This window comes from Erinaceus europaeus, chromosome 9, assembly GCF_950295315.1.
Source record: "Erinaceus europaeus chromosome 9, mEriEur2.1, whole genome shotgun sequence".
Taxonomy (NCBI): domain Eukaryota; kingdom Metazoa; phylum Chordata; class Mammalia; order Eulipotyphla; family Erinaceidae; genus Erinaceus; species Erinaceus europaeus.
The window spans coordinates 88,264,774-88,283,887 of record NC_080170.1 but is presented as its reverse complement, the minus strand read 5'-3'; the positions used below and the strand labels follow the sequence as shown (position 1 = coordinate 88,283,887).

General features: G+C 36.7%; 1 protein-coding gene across 13 annotated transcripts in view; it reads right to left on the bottom strand.

The window, feature by feature from the left end:
• Nucleotides 1-19,114, bottom strand: part of ZBTB20 (zinc finger and BTB domain containing 20) — a 768,805-nt gene that overhangs the window by 299,422 nt on the left and 450,269 nt on the right. For 10 of the 13 annotated variants that reach the window (XR_009551650.1, XR_009551651.1, XR_009551649.1 and 7 more), the window contains one exon: nt 994-1,112. The exons of the other annotated variants lie outside the window; for them this stretch is intronic. The gene's annotated coding sequence lies outside the window, so the exon portion shown is untranslated. The remainder of the gene's footprint in view (nt 1-993; nt 1,113-19,114) is intronic. 13 annotated transcript variants of the gene reach the window in all.

Here is a 19,114-nt window from a genome sequence, read left to right as displayed (position 1 = left end):
ATTTCATCAGCCTCAAATTATTATTCTTTATAACTTGATATTTATAAAATATTTTGCATTTTTTACATCAACAAAAGATAGTCTACTACTTCTAGAATTAGTTAACTAAGATAAAAATGAGACTTGGTGTCATCTCATCCATTCTTCTGACAGTAGATCTGAATATAACAGGAATCAGTTAGTGTTGCTTCACCCCCAAATACATAACCAAAGTGATCATTTCATTAAAGTAAAAGCAAAACCTTCAATTAATTTCTTTTTAAAATATTTTTATTGAGAGAGAGATCAGAACATTTCTCAGTTCTGTTTTGGTTGATGTGATTCTAGGGATTAGACCTGGGGCCTCAAGATATTCAAGTCCTGTGCTCTACTTGATGAATCATTCAAAACAAATACAATTTTTTGAATAATTTATATTATGCACCTAAAATTAACAGGACACTGAACTAATTTAATTGCTTTACTATCTGTTAAATCTAGACTTTCCTCCCTCCTGCACTGTACTTGTGCATTCTCTCTCTCTCTCTCATTTTTTGTCACCATGGTTATTACTAGGGTTCAGTGCCTGGAACAATGAATCAACTGCTGGTGGCCATATTATTTCCCCCTTTAATTTTGGTTTTGATAGAAACAGAGAAATAGGCAGAGATAATGTGAGACAACTGTAGCATGACTCGACTATTGTGAAATGTTCCCTACCCCCAGAGGTAGAAAGACCCAGAGCTTGATCCTGGTCCTTGCACATGGTAATGTGTATACCCCAGTATGTGTGACACGCACCTAGTCAAACTTAAGCTTTCTTAAATGTGTGACCAGCAGCATATCTATTTGCTGATGCACAGATATAATCTATTTAGGTTTTTCAACAGATTAAGTTGGAAATGCATAGGCAAGGACTTTTCTTATATGAATTAACAGGTGGTTTGGCATCAATATCACTATTTCTGTACATGGGTTTCACCTCTGGTTTCAGAGAAGAAAAAAAGACAATACCTTTTCAATGCTGTATTTCAAGCTGACCATATGGCAAGTAAGGTTTTATCCCAGCCAATTTTCTTTCTCTCAAAATGTGGAGGAAAAGTGCCAGGCACTGCTATAATCGTCACCAGCCACTGTAGAGATGTTTGGAAAAAAATAATTTAAAAAAAAGAAATGAAATACAAAGAAAAACACCAAAAATAAATTTTGGCTTACATGGAAAACAGAGTATATAGTTATCACAACTTCTAAAAGGTAAACACATTTTATATTGCCCTTATGTTAAATTTGAAAAACCAAAACAAACAAAAGCACTAATGTTTTGTTGAAACTGACAAATACAAAGACTGCCTTAAACGTAACTAAACGTGCTAATAAAACAGATTTCTTTTAATTTGATAAAATATTTTTTATCTCAAGAATGTGATAGTATGACCTAATTAAGTTAATATAAATAAAGAAACAGACACATTTAAAAATATACCCTGTCAGGTGCCAAAATCGGGATGGGAAATGTATTTCTTTGAAATTGTATAAAAGCTAACTGAAGGAAGTCGGGCAGTAGTGCAGTGAGTCAAGTGCACTTGGTGCAGGGACCAGTTAGAATCCTGGTTCGAGCCCCCCGGCTCCCCACCTGCAGGGGAGTCTCTTCACAGGCGGTGAAGCAGGTCTGTAGGTGTCTCACTGTCTCTCTTCCTCTCTATCTCCCCCTTAACTCTCAATTTCTCTCTGTCTCTATCCAATAAGAAATAAGTAAATAAATTTTAAAAAAGATTAAAACAAAATAAAAGCTAACTGAAGTAGTAATGGTTTCTTTTTGTTTTTTTTTTTAATCCATCAACCTCCCCACACAGAGCTAAGTAGGAATAATACCTGAGTCTTTTGTATTTTTCTTCCTTTTTAAAAAAATTCTTAATATTTATTTATTCACTTTTGTTGCCCTTATGGTTTTATTGTTGTAGTTATTATTGTCATCGTTGTTGGGATAGGACAGAGAGAAATGGAGAGAGAAGGGGAAGACAGAGAGGGGGAGAGAAAGATAGATACCTGCAGACCTGCTTCACTGCTTGTGAAGTGACCCTCCTGCAGGTGGGGAGCCAGGGGCTCGAACCAGGATCCTTATGCTGGTCCTTGCGCTTTGCACCACCTGCGCTTAACCCGCTGCGCTACTACCCGACTCCCTAGTAATGGTTTCTTACACAACTTAAGAAAAAATAAAATTTAAGAAGAAAATTCTCCAAAGACAAAATACAACCCTAAGTTAGCTTCGCCCTACTTATTCCAAAGGAAATGTTTTATTATATTTAAGTATATCAGTGCAAACTACTTAAAGAAACTGTATTTGTTTAAAAGAAAGTTTGGTGGGTCAGGATGTAGCTCAGTGGAAAAGTGCAAGCTTTGTATGTATGAGGCTCTGCATTTGATTCCTATACATTTTTTTTACTTAATAAATATTAAGTAGAAGAAAATTTAAAATATCAAATGTAAAATCTGAGTTTCTGAGTATTGCTTTAATTGAAAACCATATATATATATATATATATATATATATGCCCTGTTTCACAACAATCACACTGTGTATCTTTATTAATGTTATTAAACACTTCTGAGTCTCAGTAACCACATCTTTAAAGTGTGAGCTTGATACAAAGTCATAGTACAATCCTCAAATTCCTTTCAACCCTAAAATTCTATGATTCTAATTAAATTGCTCCAGCATAAGTCTTTCTTGTCTTGAGTTCTTAAACATAAAAAAATAATAAAGTAAGTAAATATATTTTATTAAGGCACACATATTAATCAGCTATCCCTTTCCCTCTGTATAGGAAGAAAAAACATTTTTTTGCCATTATCTATTCCCTAATGTGTATTTTTTTAAAAAATAATTCTCATAAAAATCTTTTTTTCTTGAATCAAAAAAGCATATACTTTCTTTGCCATTTAAGTTCTATTAAGAAAGAAAAACACAGAATCATTACTGAAATCCTATTAGTAACTTGAAAAAGAAAAATTCACTAACACTCCATTTTAAATTCAAATTGTTCATTTTTGTTTTCTTTTTTAAAGAAAATACAAGTGTCTTCTGAGACTCTCTTCAATTCATTTTCTAGAGACAATATCCTTAATTGTGTAATGTAGAGGAACCTCTTCTCACACCCTTCCCACCTGTCTTCTGAGGTAACAAAACTGAGGTATAGATTACAGCATGAGATACATGGCATGGGAATAAAGCATTTCATCTTAGAGATAGTACAATGGTCAAGGTGTACAAATCTAAAAGAAAGTAAAGCCTCATCTTTGCCTTGGCAAGAAACTAGATTCTAGGGTTGACAGTTGATGGCACACCTGGTTGAGCGGATACATTACAATGCTCAAGTATTTTGGTTTGGATCCCAGCTCTCCACCTGCATGGGGGAAAGCATCAGTGGCCACGAAGCAGGTCTGCAGGTGTCTCTGTCTCCCTCTCTCGCTTCCTCTCCCCTCTCAATTTCCATTTGTCCCATCAAGTTGAAAAAGGAAGGAGGAGGAAGAGGAAGAAAAGGAGAAGAAGAAAGAACACTAGGTTCTCATAATTGGACAATGATAATATTTTTTACAAAGAGTTTCCAAAATCAAAGTGTTTGAGGCTCTAGTTTGAAATAAGTTTGAAAACATTTTTTTTCACATCAGTATTGGGGCCAGATAAGACATTATTAGTGCTTCCTTAAGGGGGAATCTAAAAAGAATATAGAGTGTCTTCTACCTTGATAGGGGGAGTTCAGCTTTATGGAAAGGTCATAGTCTCAGGGCAAATGTTTCTTGTTCCAAATGTTGATACATCCAAGGCTCCAATAGAGGCAAAAATCAGCTATTGGCACAACTCCTGTTAGACCCAAGCTTGGTTTCTTATGCTGTCTGTGGCCCACTGAACAGTGTATTCAGGGAATAATGAAAACGGGGTTTTTCAGAGAAGGGCACCTCAAACAGAAAGGAAGGACTGGATGCTGCATAGCTTATGAGCATTCTCTTATGGCAGCTGAAGTTTGAGATGAACCTGTGGTAACTTTGAAATGGTTGTGAAGGTTTCTAAGGAGGCTTATGTATATACCTCATTTTCAAGGGATGAAAGCACAGTTCTGTTTAGCTTTAGACATCTCCAGGTGTTATGCAGAATAATAGGAGGAGGGGGATTAATAGAGGCTACTGTTAGGAAAACTGGCAAAAGTTACTTGTAAAGCAGGTATAAAGATTTTATTAACTTTTCTGGATATTAGTGTTTTATAAAGTATATAACATGTAGTGCATGTGTGTGCTTGTGGAAGTGGTACAAGATGAAAAGGATTTCTGTACAATTCAATTTTATCCAGCAAGCAGAATCCTTTGGATAGTATGATATATTTGACACATTTATACTACCCAGGAAATTCCATGCATAATCTTGATGGAACTGCCTGGTGTGCCAATCCTCTCATATAGACAAGGGCAGGTGGTCCTTGCTTATCTATGCAGGGCTGGGGCAGCTATACTGATATCACCCTAGTACTTTACTCTGTCGGGGTTCTTCTGCCTAGTAAGATGAGGTCGAAAAGGTAGTGGTCTAAGAGCAGTAGTATTTCAGTTGCAAGAATAATTTGCTTGTCATCACTTGTTAATGCAATAGTCAAACATTTCTTTGACATGAACTGTATCAGCTAACTTCAGTAGATAAAGAGTCTAGATAGAACAGGAAGATGCTGCAGATGCTTTAGCTCAGAAGAAGGCTTAACAGAGCCAAAACGTCAGCAGTGCCTGTTTGTTCCATACTTTTCATCGGGCTCTGTGAAAGAAATGTTAGATTACTGCAATGACAAGTTTGTGACAAGCAAGTCATTTGTGCAACTGGTGCGCTCCTGTTTTTATCTGTTTACCATTCTGACTTGTGAATGCCATTTCAAGCACTTACTGGATTTCTGGCTCCCATGAAGGAGATATGGTTCCTCCATGTTTAGAATTTTCTGCCTCAAAGAGAATTACTAAGAAATTATTTATCCCTGTGGTCACAGTGTCACACAAAAGTACTCTTGAGTTGTTTAGTTGGACTCTGAATCATAAAATGGAGTCCTGTGGCCTGGATAGCTTGGAGCATCAGAAATTTCTCATCTAGCTTATTGGAATGACAACAAAGGAAGTCTGTAAGAGTCAATAAAATTGTGGCCAGCTTGAAATACCTTGCTCTTTTGCTCTAGGATCATATATCACGACCATACGCTTCAAAGCACATACACTCACTTGTAGTGAGTATATCATGAGACTTTGACACAGACACTGACATGTGATCTAATGTGTTACAGTTGTGATGACAAGGACTGCCTTAGCTGTTGAAAAAGGAATTTGCATAACTCTCTGTATTTTGTAGGATACAAAAGAGTCAATTCAAATCCAGAAAAAAATCCATGTGTGTGATAAAAATCAGTATTATAGTTTAAACATAGTACTTGGGGTCATTCTGGACTAAGAGAAGACACTGGTAAATTCTGGACTGAGTGTTCAAGATGATCTCATTAGAGAACTTCTGAGGTCACTGAGAGACTTTTGCAAGTTATTTTAACCTCCGTGAAGAAGAGTACAACATAATTAAACTTACTTTTTCACCTGATATGAAAGGTCTCAGGTCAATGTTATAAAAGATGAGTAATAGTACATTCAGAACTCAAGAAGAAGAGCCCTTTCTGAAAGTCATGTTATTTCTGTAATTTATTTATTTTTTCCCATGTTGGGACTACATTTATAAATAAGTTTCAGTATTACTTTTAAAGAAGAGAGAAGCATAGGACTTTGAAGAAGATGCTCATAATACCTGTTAAGCAGGTTGAATCTAAGACAGATGGGATGTCAAGGACCAAAGAGAAAGTTACAATATAGAATGAGACAATGTGAGCTTAGGCAGTAGAGCAGTGGATAAAGTATTCTCTCAAGCCTGAGGTCCTGTGCTTGATCCCTGGCATCTCATACCTAGAGGGATATTTTGGTTCTCTCTCTCATAAATAAATGAACAGATAAATAAATGAATCTCAAAATAAAACGATGCAAAATTTGGTCTGAAAACAAGATAATGTTATAGAAATGGATAATAGCCTTCGCTGATTAAATATTTTATTGTTAATGGTAATTTGTCAGACATGGCCTGTGTTTTACAATTTACATGTGTAATACAATCTTTACAATAGTTATAAAGTTTTCTTTCAGTTGTTTAAACTAAAACATAGAGAAATATTAACATATTTGCCAGAAGTCTCTAGGTAGCACTTAACAGAAGTTTTCCCTTACTCAACCTCTGAAACTAATAATTTCCATTGTCTTCAAAAAACTTTTTGCTTTGGCTTATTGAAAAACATTTTAATTTGTAAATGTATATACTAAAAATCTGAAACACAAGTGAGAATATATTATGGACCTAGTTGCATTGTCATCCATCTCAGGCATTTGGGAAAACTGAGTTTTTATTAAGATTTTATTTTTCTCTTGCCCTGATGCACTTGCCTATTGCTAATTTAGTACACTGGAGAAGAGATTCAAGTGATCTTAACCTAAAATGTATCTCTGCGTTGTGCATGCTGGGGGAGGGGAGTGGTCATATCTCCTTGTGTATGTGCCAACTGGTTTTCATCTTACTCTGCTCATGTGATAACTCCAAAGTCTTCTTTGGTCACTTGCCTGCTATATTTAAATTAAATTAAATTAAATTAAATTAAATTAAATTAAATTTTTACCAGTAGGGTTCAATGCATGCATGATGATTTCATTACTACCAGTGTACCAGTGATTAGCTTTTTTGTTGTTGTTGTTGTTGTTTTTGTTTCGCTCTTTGCCTCTAGTATTATTGCACGGGCATGGTGCCAGCACTAGGAATCCACTGCTCCTGACGGCCATTTGTTCCACTTCATTGGATAGGACAGACAGAAAATGAGAGGGGAGGGGAAGACAGGGACAGAGTCAAATAGATACCTCCAGACCTGCTTCACCGCTTGTGAAGCGACCCCCCCCCCCAACCACCCGCCCCCCACCACGACTTTAAATGAGGAGCCCAAAGCTCAAACCAGGATGCTTGTACAGGTCCTTGCACTTGTACTATGTGCCCTTAACCCGGTGCACCACCATCTGGCCCCCAGTGATTAGGTTTTTTTTCTTTTCTTTTTCTTTCTTTTTTATGGTAATGGCAGAGAGAAATAGAGGTGGAGAAAAGACACCTGTAGCACTGCTCCACCGTTCACAAAGCTTCTCCCTGCAGATGGAGAGCAAGAGCTTGAACCAGGATCCTCATGCATGGTAATGTATGCACTTTATTGAGTGTGCCCCTAACAAACACCCCCCATCTACTATTCTTAAGGGTGGGGGGACAAGGGATGGTCATTCCTTATCATGAGAAAGATCAGTGACAGTCTCAACTTCAAAATTTAAATAGAATGTATTCTATGTTCAGTTTTCAGCTTTGTTTATCTTTAATGATAGCCAAGTCACAGGTCCTAGTCACATGTAACTTACAGGTATGCAAATAAAACTGGTAAGCAAGACTTCCTAGCTTCCCTATCTAAAAATGAATATGTGTTACAGGGGTTGAGATCGATGAATGAGATATTTTTTCTGAGTATTATGCCTCTAATGTCTAATGGATTATTTTTTTTTGTATGAACAGCAAATATGCTCCTTTCAAAGTGCTGTGATAAATCATATTCTGTAAAAATGATGAGGGCCAGGCAGTGGTGCACCTGGTAAATCGCACACACTATGGTGTGCAAGGATCCGGGTTCAAGCACCTGACTCCCATCTGCAGGGGAAAAGCTTTACAAGTGGTGAAGCAGGGCTGCAGCTGTCTCTCTGTTTCTCCTCCTCCCCTCTCAATATCTCTGTGTCTCTATCCAATAATAAATAAAAAATTTAAAAAAGAAAATGATGGCAGTATGATTGATGGTCATGTATGTTATCATATATAGAGTAACGCAATGTAACCCCTGAGAACTTTCCACTAGAACACTGGAAGTACTTCTATGGCTTTCACTTTTGAATTTCTCAAAACAGGAACTCTTGGAAAATGTAAATCATCTAGGGAAATCAGTTTCCCTTCTCTCTAACTCATTTGGCACATCTCAGATTTTAGTCCTTCCTATTTAAGTTAAAGAGTTTCAAAAGATGGCAATCTTACACTTTTCTGTGTTTAGAAGCCTTATTATTTAAAAAAAAAACCCTCATAACCAAACCTAAATTTTTTTTTATAGTATAAACATATTTTATCGCTGTGGAGTCTCAATGGAGAGAGAGAGAGAGACAGAGAGAGAGAAATTTTTTTTAGAGATTTTTAATTTTTTATTAGTGATTTAATACTGATTTACAAAATTAAGAGAAAGAACTATCCTAATTTTTTTCCATTAGGAAAAAAAGTCTGTCTTTCATTTTCCTTAAAGAATTTTTCCTTCAAAATTTAATATAAATTTTATTGAGAAGGGGTCTGTAATATCCCCCCTCTAAGATTTCCAATTTTAGTCAAATTTGGAATAAGAATAATTAAATAACTTATCTCTGCTCAGAGGAAATAGTAGTAATGAATACATCTTGCATGCTTCTTATACATTCCACTATTACATCTGTTTTAGAATTTCAGTTTTACATCTCACATTCTTTTTTATAGTTAGTAGTTTTGCTTTTCAGGTAAAGTTGGTTTAGAAGACTACAGACGTTTTAGAAGTTCAGTTTCTGTGAGAGCATATCTTCACATGTATCTATAAACTACTGCAAAATATATAGCTGAAAGCAGAAGTACACTAGAGTTTGCAGTGAGTACCACCCTAACACTTCCACTATTCCAAGCTTTGGGTCCATGATTGCTCAGCAATTTGTTTGGCTTCGTATGTTAACTCTCTTTTCAGTCACCAGGTTCCAGATGCCATCAGGATGCTGGCCAGGCCTTCCTGGATTGAAGACCCTACCAATGTGTTCTGGAGCTCAGCTTCCCCAGAGACACACCCTACTAGGGAAAGAGAGAGGCAGACTGGGAGTATGGACTGACCAGTCAATGCCCATGTTCAGTGGGGAAGCAATTACAGAAGCCAGAACTTCTACCTTCTGCAACCCACAATGACCCTGGGTCCATGCTCCCAGAGGGATAGAGAATGGGAAAGCTATCAGGGGAGGGGGTGGGATATGGAGATTGGGTGGTGGGAATTGTGTGGAGTTGTACCCCTCCTACCCTATGCTTTTGTTAATTAATCCTTTCTTAAATGAAAAAAAAAGATGAAAAAAAAAAGGCAAAAGAAGCCACCACCCAAAGAGCTCTTGCAGAATGAGAGAATATTTTTTACATGCTATGTATCAGACAAAAGGCTAATAGCCATAATATATAAATAACTCCTCAAACTCAGCAATAAAAACAACAAAATAACTCCATTTGAAGTGAGGCGAAGATATAAACAGAATATTTACCAAAGAAGAGATCCATTAGGCCAGGACACATGAAAAAATGCCCCAACTTATTGGCTGTCAGAGAAATACAAATTAAAACAATGAGATACCTCTTCATTCTTTTGAGAATGTCATATATCAGAAAGAAGCAATACAGAGTCCAGACCTTCCATCTTCAACACTCTGTAAAGAATTTTGGTCTATACTTCCAGAGGGATAAAGAATATGGAACCTTCCAATAGAAGGGATGGGAGATGGGACTCTGGTAATGGGAATCGTATGGAATTGTACCCCTCTTACCCTACAATCTTATTAATCATTATTAAATCACTAATAAAAAAAGAATACTACCTACAAAAAAAAAGAAGTTCAGTATCCTTCCACTTCAGAATGTGTTACCATACCTTGCCCCTCATAAAAGTAACAACATTTCTTGACCAACCAATGTTTACTATAGCAGCCCACTTTTGCTACACACTTTCTCTATCTCTTGTCCCTCTTCCGTTTTGCACTTCCTGGCCAAAGACCTGTCTTCATTTGGGTTTGCTTATTTCTTTGCTTTACTATATTTTCCTCATATGAAAGAGAGAATGGTTTTCCTTTAAGGTAAATCCTGTTAGTACTTCTAGGATTGGCTTAGTGATAATGAATTCTTTTGACAGTTGCTTCTCTGAAAAAGTTCTTCATCTTTTCTTCAAACCTAGATGGACAGAGTACTCTTCTAGATGTCTTTTCTATTCAATTGTTCTCCATTCAGAATACATATTTCCAATATATTCTCTATTTTTCAAGTTTTGTTTTTATAGAATTTTATTGTAAATAAACGCATATTATATGTTTTCTAGAAGTACAATTTATTTTTACGCTGACTCAATCCATTCTATTTCCAGCATACAATTTCAAGAGATTCACATATATAATACCAATGACTTCTGGGAATATAAATGGCCACGTAACTCATAACTGCTATTTAAGCAGGTAGCTTCCAATCCACTGTTATATATGCAGAAGATAGGAAATAATCATTTAGTATTTATTAGTGGTATAGAAGATACTGATTAAAAAGAAACATTATTGTAAAAGGTAATTTCTTCAAGAAAGGAAAGAAACATGGTTGCCATTTTAGTGAAAAGTGTGAAAAGACACACACACACGCAGCAGTTGGGCAGTTAAGCGCACGTGGCATGAAACACAAGGACCAGTTTAAGGATCCCGGAGCCCCTGGCTCCCCACCTGCAGGGGAGTCGCTTCACAGGCGGTGAAGCAGGTCTGCAGGTGTCTGTCTTTCTCTCCCCCTCTCTGTCTTCCCCTCCTCTCTCCATTTCCCTCTGTCCTACCCAACAATGATGACATCATCAACAATAATAATAACTACAACAATAAAACAAGGCCAACTAAAGTGAATAAATAAATATTTTTTAAAAAGACACACACAGACAGAGGGAAAGAGAGAGGGAGGGAGAGGGAGAGAGAAGGATAGAGGGAGGGAGGGAGGGAGGGAGGGAGGGAGAAAGACAGAGTGATATCAAAGCCTTACTCTGGTATATGTGGTGTGCCAGGGATCAAACAGGGAGGCTCAGGAGTGCAAGTTTCTTGCTCTAGCAGCTGAGGTATTTCCAAAGTCAAAGTTTAGTTTTGTAAGATCTTAAGGTAAATACTAAATAATGCTTCTGGTCGTGATAACACCTCTTATTTGGAGTCCTTTTCAGCTGGAAGTGGGTGACCAAACTTTTTAGAAGACAGATGTAGCAATTATAAAATAATCTATCATTCATAAATTAAAGACAAGCATGATAACTTTTGGCCAAAAAATTGAGGAAATGGCAGATTTCTGAATAAAGGTATCTCTATGATTGGGCATACATAGACCTTGAACAAGATAGACCTGTTGTATCTTTGGGTGTATGGGTTGTAGGTCTTTGGGTGATTCCTATTACTCACATAAATGTTTCACCAAGTAGAATCAGTAATATCACTAACAAAAATAAAAGAAGGAAGAAAGGAAAGAAGGAAGGAAACAAGGAAGGAAGGGAGGGAGGGGTGAAGGGAGGAGAGGAGGAAGGGATGGAGGAAGTAAAGAAAGAAGGGAGGGAAGGAGGAAGGAAGGTTAAAAAGTATAAATTTCTTGATAGAGGTTTTATTATAGGTCCCTGTATACATATGACCCCAATTTTCAAGACCAGTTTTCTCTTTTGATTTTGAAGTATACTGTTATAATGTCTAAGAAAGTTGTGGTATATATATATATATATACATAATAGAATATAACTCATCTGTTAAAAATGAAGTCATCTCTGTTGCCTCATCTTGGATGGAACTTGAACAAATTGTTTTCAGTGAGATAAGCCAAAGAGAGAAGTATAAATCCTAGATAATTCCACCTATAGGTGAAGCTTAAGACACAAGTACAAAAAAGGAAAAACACAAAGTAAGACTTGTACTGGGTGGCATGTATTGCACCAAAGAAAGGCTTTTGGAGAAGTAAGAGGAAGGAAGAGATGGAGAGGACTTTAGGGTTCTGGTGCATGATGGTAAAAAGGACCTAAGTCGGAGGGTAAGAGAGCTCTGCAGACACCTATCACGGGGATATGAGAAATTGTACCCATATGCCAAAAACTGTACGGTAATCCATTACCCCACCCTCCGTGATTTAAAAAAGAAAAAGGACAATATGTTATTATCTAGGGTAGTTCATGAGAAAGTTAACATAATAATACTTTAATGAGTCAATTTTATAAATGGGCTATTCACTTACATAGTAAGGAACACAACTGAGAAACATTTGAAAATGTAAATGGTTTTTCTTCCAGAGAACAGCTTCATCTTTCCTGTCCAGCAATATCTCTCCTTTATGTAGCTAAATCTTTATCACACTAAACTCATGAAGTATTATATTTATATATTTATATAAGTATTATATTATATAAGTATTTTATATATTATATTATATAAGTATTTATATAAGTATTATATTTATATATGGTATATATTTATATATGGTATATATTTTATGCCATAAAAGAGCAAAACCTTTGGCCTAATTATCCTAACTTAAGCAGAAAAAAAATATCTAGAGTACAATAATTGTATTGCATATGTATATAGAGCTATACACCATAACAACCACTAAATGAAATTGAACAATGATGCTTTTTACCTCAATTTCACTTTTTGTATGATTGTGATTTTTCATATTTAGAAGGATAAATTAAAAAATCAAGCAGACAAAAAAAAAAAAAGGTGTAGCAAGACACCCATATACTATCTACAAAGTATTGCCAGTGTGAAAGGATTTGACAAGCTAATATCCATTCATTCAGACTCATTGCTGAGAACTTAAGAGCATGATGGCTGGCAAGCGTGCATTTAAGTGTGGTTACTGAGGACCCCAAATATTGACAGAGTGCCAGATTCGAAGAAGCTATTGATGTACACAGCTGGCCACAGCTCCAGACACCTCTCAAACAGAGTCTTTAAATGTCACACATAAATGAATTTTCATGAAATTGGGAGAGAGGAAAGAAGAGCAAGGAAAGAAAAAGAACACAGAATGAGAGACAGAAAATAGAAAGAATAAAATCCCTTCCGTATGACAGACATGAAAGAAGGTGGCATCTCATCTCCAAAGTGCCTTACAAAGAATGTGAGATCAAGACTTCTCAATGAATTCTGTTACCAAGAACTTGAACACATTTAATAATTCCAATATGTACTGCAAAAGTTATGGGAGATATATATTATAGAATAGCTTCAACAGATTATTTATTAAAATATGATTCAAATATAAATTTTACAAAACCTGTATGTAAAATTTTTTCAAAATAAAATAAGGAATTATAGGCACAAATAAACACAACAAAATTTCCTAAACAGTTCTTCGTGTATGTTAGAGGTTAAAAATGAAGGAGTCATGATTCTTCTTCTTCTTCTTCTTCTTCTTTTTTTTTTTTTTTGTCAAGACATAGATGTGTTTTCTGACACATTCTTTCCAAGAATCCCAGTAACACTGAAATCAGTGACACTTAGTGGGTTTACAATAATATACTGAGGAATATTTTCCTCCATCAACTCCTCTTTTCCTAGCTTTCCACAGAAAACACCTGCCAGGGGGAATAAATGAGGTAAGTCAGTTACTTGACACATGATAACAGAAATGAGTCATGGTTATAACTGGAACCACCAAGTGTTCCATAGAAATCAAGTGTAACTGAATATATTTTACATGTAAATGAAGCTTATTCACTTTGAAAGTATTCCATCTGTTGAGGCCACCTTCTCCTGACCTTGACACACTGTGTCATTAAAAGCAACCACATTTTCAAGGCTAGAATATGGCTTGCATGGCATTTACTTTTCTGTATTTGAGTTGTGCAACTCCACATTTTATATGGAATGATCATGCCAAAACCCACAAATAAGAATCTTCCTTCTATTCAAAAGCACATGGATAAATATTTTTAAGCCTGTAGCAACACAGTATCAAATTTGATAATTTTAAAAATAAGAATGTCAATATGTTTTGAATAACTTTTTCTGTTTCTGGTTATCTCTGCATTAGATATGTAGGGCATTAAAAGGCATCTGGAGAATAAAGTTTTGTAGGTAAGTTATTCAAAATGGGTTTTGTTTTTGAATCAACTTTTAATGATTCCTTAGTAATTTTCTTTTTCATGTTAAGAGATAAAATGAAAGGACTTAAGACTCCTTGCCAAGGAAAAAAATAATTATTTTCTGTTTAAAGGCTTTTATTTTGAAGACAAAATCAGTTTTAACTCAAAAGGAAGTTATAATAAAATCTCAGACACTGTAATCAGTGACTGCATTAAAACTTTCATGTGAGGATATAATTTAGCCAGGCTCACAAAGAAACAAGATCCACTTTGCCTGTGGCCATTCTGACATTTTGTACTGTAACATTTTTATATTGTGAATGACAATCACTTCTAATATTATAAACACACATACCGTGATTTTCCTCCTTGACTTTATAAAGTAAGCAGAATAGACTTGGTTTACTTAAGACTAAGGTCTAACTGGTACATTAACTATGGGTATTAAATTTTTCTGATTAGGACCTGGAAATGGTTCACCTAGTAGAATGAATACCATGCACAAGTTTTCAGCAGCTTGTACAGCACTGAAGGAAATTAAATAAATGGTAGACAGCTGCTGTGGTGCCCCTTCTTTACTTGTCTTTCCTTCTTTTCTATATATACCCCCCATCTGCCCCCTTCCCTCAACTAAAATAAAAAAAGTCTTCTAGTAGTCATGGATCAATGCAGGTGCAAAACTACAGTGGATATATATATATATATATATATATATATATATATATATATATATATATCCACCCCAGTTTTAAAAAAAAGTCTTGTTATAAAAGTAAGCATGTTTAGACCAGCAAGATAGTTTATTAGACAATGTGCCTTCTTCATCATGTTCATAATCCATTTTGAGCTCAGTCCACATTGCATTGGAAAAAGCTTTGGAACTGTGGAGCTATGGTATTGTTTCCTCTCTCCTTTCATCTCTCTGTCTTTGTCTCTCTCTTTTTAATTTTTTTTATTATATTTACTTATGGGATAGAGACAGCCAGAAATTAAGAGGGTAGGAGAGATAGAGAGGGAGGGAGAAAGAGAGACACCTGCAGCCCTGCTTCACCACTCGCAAAGCTCTCCTCCTACAGGTAAGGACTCGGAGCTCAAACCCAGGTCCTTATGCACTGTACATGTGCACTCACCCAGACGCAACACCACCCAACCTCCTGACTCTGTTTATTTATCCAAAAAAGTCACCCAATATGTTGAAACTCTGGCAATGACAAAAAAAAATGTATTTGTGTTCACCAAATCTAGTGACAGGTAAAACAGCTGTGGTACACTCCCCAAAAGAATGCCGTAAAGTCATTAGAGGAGTATATTATAGATTTATGTGTTATAAGATATACAGAGGGGGAGGAAGGAAGATGGCAGACTGAGAAGCCGCTAGCGGCTGAGCTCCAACCACATCTCCTGGAAACAGTAGGATTTTCTGCCTTTAGCAGGCCAGCCAATAAGGTGTCCTAGCGGTAACACCAAGGAAGTGACTATAACTTAATTTGGGTTAAGAATTAGAGTAAAGGTGGCACGGACTAGCGAGCGGCTACTACAGACTTCCCAGGCGGCGGCCGGCAAGGCGGGTGCACCAGCACTGTCCTGCGCCCGGGAAGGCGGCTCCTCCGCTGGTTGCAAAGCGCTGCTGGGCGGCAGGCAGAGGACCGGGAGGGAGCACTGTAGCTCGGGGGCTTTCTCTTGGGAGTTTCCGGGGACCACCGCGACCCTGAGGGCGGATCCAAAGACTTCTTGAGTATAGCTCTCATTGGATCAAAGGACTTGGAGCTACTTTTCATTTTCGAGAAATCCTTTAAAAAAGTCTGGAGGGGGGGGGTTTCCCGGAAGATGGCGGACTGAAAAGCTGCTAGCAGCTGAGCTCCGGACACATCTCCTGGAAACGGTAGGATTTTCTGCCTTTAGCAGGACAGCCAATAAGGGGTCCTAGCGGTGACACCAGGAGGTGACTATAACTTAATTTGGGTTAAGAATTAGAGTAGGGAAAAAAGGGGAAAAAAAAACTTTTTTTTTCTTCCTTTTAATTTTCAAGCATACCTCCTTCCCGCCCCCTCCCCCCAAGCAGTCCCTGGGGACAAGCTCTTAGCAGGATCCCCCACACCACCAAATAGGGTGCTTTTTTGAATTCACTGATACACATTTGGGAATTTCCTTTCACTGCTCTTTAATTACAACTCTTTTTCTTATCTTCTACCTTTTCTCTCTCTCTTGTCTCTCTCTCTCTCTCTTTTTTTTTTTTAATCTTGTCATACACTTCTTCCTTCTTCTTTGCTTTTCTGAATTTGTGAATTATTTTGGGGAAGAAATCTGACTCAGAGTGGACTCTCTGTGTGTGTATGTCTGCTCTAGTTCACTTTCCCCTCTTGTTACCCCTAGAATATACAGTGGATAGTAGATTTGCATAACTGTCTATTCTTGCTATCCTTTCTTTCTTTTCTCTTTCCTCACTGGGATTTGGTTACTAATTTTTCACAGATTGGAGAAATTTTTTGGCTAACTGGTAAGGATTAAACTACTTCAATACTTACTTCAGTTGCTACTGTAATTCCTGAGGTTGGTGAGTGCAATTGTCATAAAGGTATTTAGTACAGTATTACTTGTACTCAAGACACAACAACTGAGGAACAACAGAGCATAAAAAAAAAAGAAACACATAAATCAAAAAAAATGAGTAGATCAAAAACAAATAAAACTGCTACTCCAATGAATGAAGACAAGAGCCCAGAAGAAACTACAAATCAGCCAGAAGTAACCATAGATAAGAAAAGTATGCAAGCAATAATAAACTTATTAATCACAGAAATGAAAACAACATTGGAGGAAAGGAATGGCAGTATTAGGGAAACAACAGTTGAGACCCCCAAGGAAAATACTGATTATCTTGAGGCAATTAGAGAACTGAAAGCTGAAATAGCTGTAATGAAGAAAGAAGCTGAGGCAAGGGAAAGCAGACTAACAGAAGCAGAAAACAGAATTAGTCAGACAGAGGATGAGTTAGAGAAAACAAAGAAAGAGGTGAAAGAGCTTAAAAAGAGATTGAGAGACACTGAAAACAACAACAGAGACATATGGGATGATCTCAAAAGAAGTAACATTCATATAATTGGCCTGCCAGAGGAAGAAAGAGAGGAATGGGAAGCAAACATTCTAGAGGAAATAATAGAAAAAAACTTCCCAGACCTGAATAACAGAAAGGATATCAAGATTCAAGAGGCCCAGAGAGTACCAAAAAGAATCAACCCAGAACTGAAGACACCAAGACACATCATAGTCACAATGAGAAGAAGTAAGGATAAAGAAAGGATCCTAAAGGCTGCAAGAGAGAAACAAAAAGTCACATACAAGGGAAAACCCATAAGATTATCTGCAGACTTCTCCACTCAAACTCTAAAAGCCAGAAGGGAGTGGCAAGATATCTATCGAGCCTTGATTGAAAAAGGGTTTCAACCAAGGATAATATATTCTGCTAGACTTTCATTCAAACTAGATGGAGGGATCAAAACCTTCTTAGATAAACAACAGTTAAAGGAGGCAACCATCACCAAGCCAGCCCTGAAAGAGGTACTAAAAGACCTCTTATAAACAAGAACATCACTATAATACTTCCAATATATCAGAGAAATCAATTTTTTTAGGACAATGGCACTACAATATATTAAATCCATAATATCAATAAATGTCAATGGCTTAAACTCACCCATCAAAAGGCACAGGGTGGGGGGATGGATCAGAAAACATAACCCAACCATAAGCTGCTTGAAAGAATCCCATCTGTCACAACAAGATAAACACAGACTTAAAGTGAAAGGATGGAAAACTATCATACAGGCATCCGTAAGTCAATCAATGTCATTCACCACATCAATAAAAGCAAAGCCAAAAACCACATGATTATCTCAATAGATGCAGAGAAAGCCTTTGACAAAATCCAATACCCATTCATGCTCAAAACTCTACAAAAAATGGGAATAGATGGGAAATTCCTCAAGATAGTGGAGTCTATATATAGCAAACCTACAGCCAACATCATACTCAATGGACAGAAGCTGAAAGCATTCCCCCTCATATCGGGGACTAGACAGGTGTGTCCACTGTCACCGTTACTCTTCAACATAATATTGGAAGTTCTTGCCATAGCAATCAGGCAAGAGAAAGAAATCAAAGGAATACAGATTGGAAGGGAAGAAGTCAAGCTCTCACTATTTGCAGATGATATGATAGTATACATAGAAAAACCTAAAGAATCCAGTAGAAAATTACTGGAAGTTATTAGGCAATATAGCAAGGTATCAGGCTACAAAATCAATGTACAAAAATCAGTGGCATTTCTTTATGTAAACACTAAATCTGAAGAAGAAGACATCCAGAAATCACTCCCATTTACTGTTTCAGCAAAATCAATCAAATACCTAGGAATAAAGTTGACCAAAGAAGTGAAAGACTTGTATGCTGAAAACTATGAGTTGATACTCAAGGAAATAGAAACTGATACCAAGAAATGGAAAGATATCCCATGCTCATGGATTGGAAGAATAAATATCATCAAAATGAATATTCTCCCCAGAGCCATATACAAATTTAATGCAATACCCATCAAAGTTCCACCAAGCTTCTTTAAGAGAATAGAACAAACACTACAATCATTTATCTGGAACCTGAAAACACCTAGAATTGCCAAAACCATCTTGAGGAAAAGAAAGAGAAATGGAAGCACCACACTCCCAGACCTTAAACTATATTATAAAGCCATCATCATCAAAACAGCATGGTACTGGAACAAAAATAGGCACACAGACCAGTGGAACAGAATTGAAAGCCCAGAAATAAATCCCAACACCTATGGGCATCTAATCTTTGATAAGGGGGCCCAAAGGATTAAATGGGAAAAGGAGGCTCTCTTCAATAAATGGTGCTAGGAAAACTGGGTTGAAACTTGCAGAAGAATGAAATTGAACCACTTTATCTCACCAGAAACAAAAATCAACTCCAAATGGATCAAAGACCTAGATGTCGGACCAGAAACAATCAAATACTTAGAGGAAAACATTGGTAAAACAGTTTCCCACCTACACCTCAAGGACATCTTTGATGAATCAAACCCAATTGCAAGGAAGACT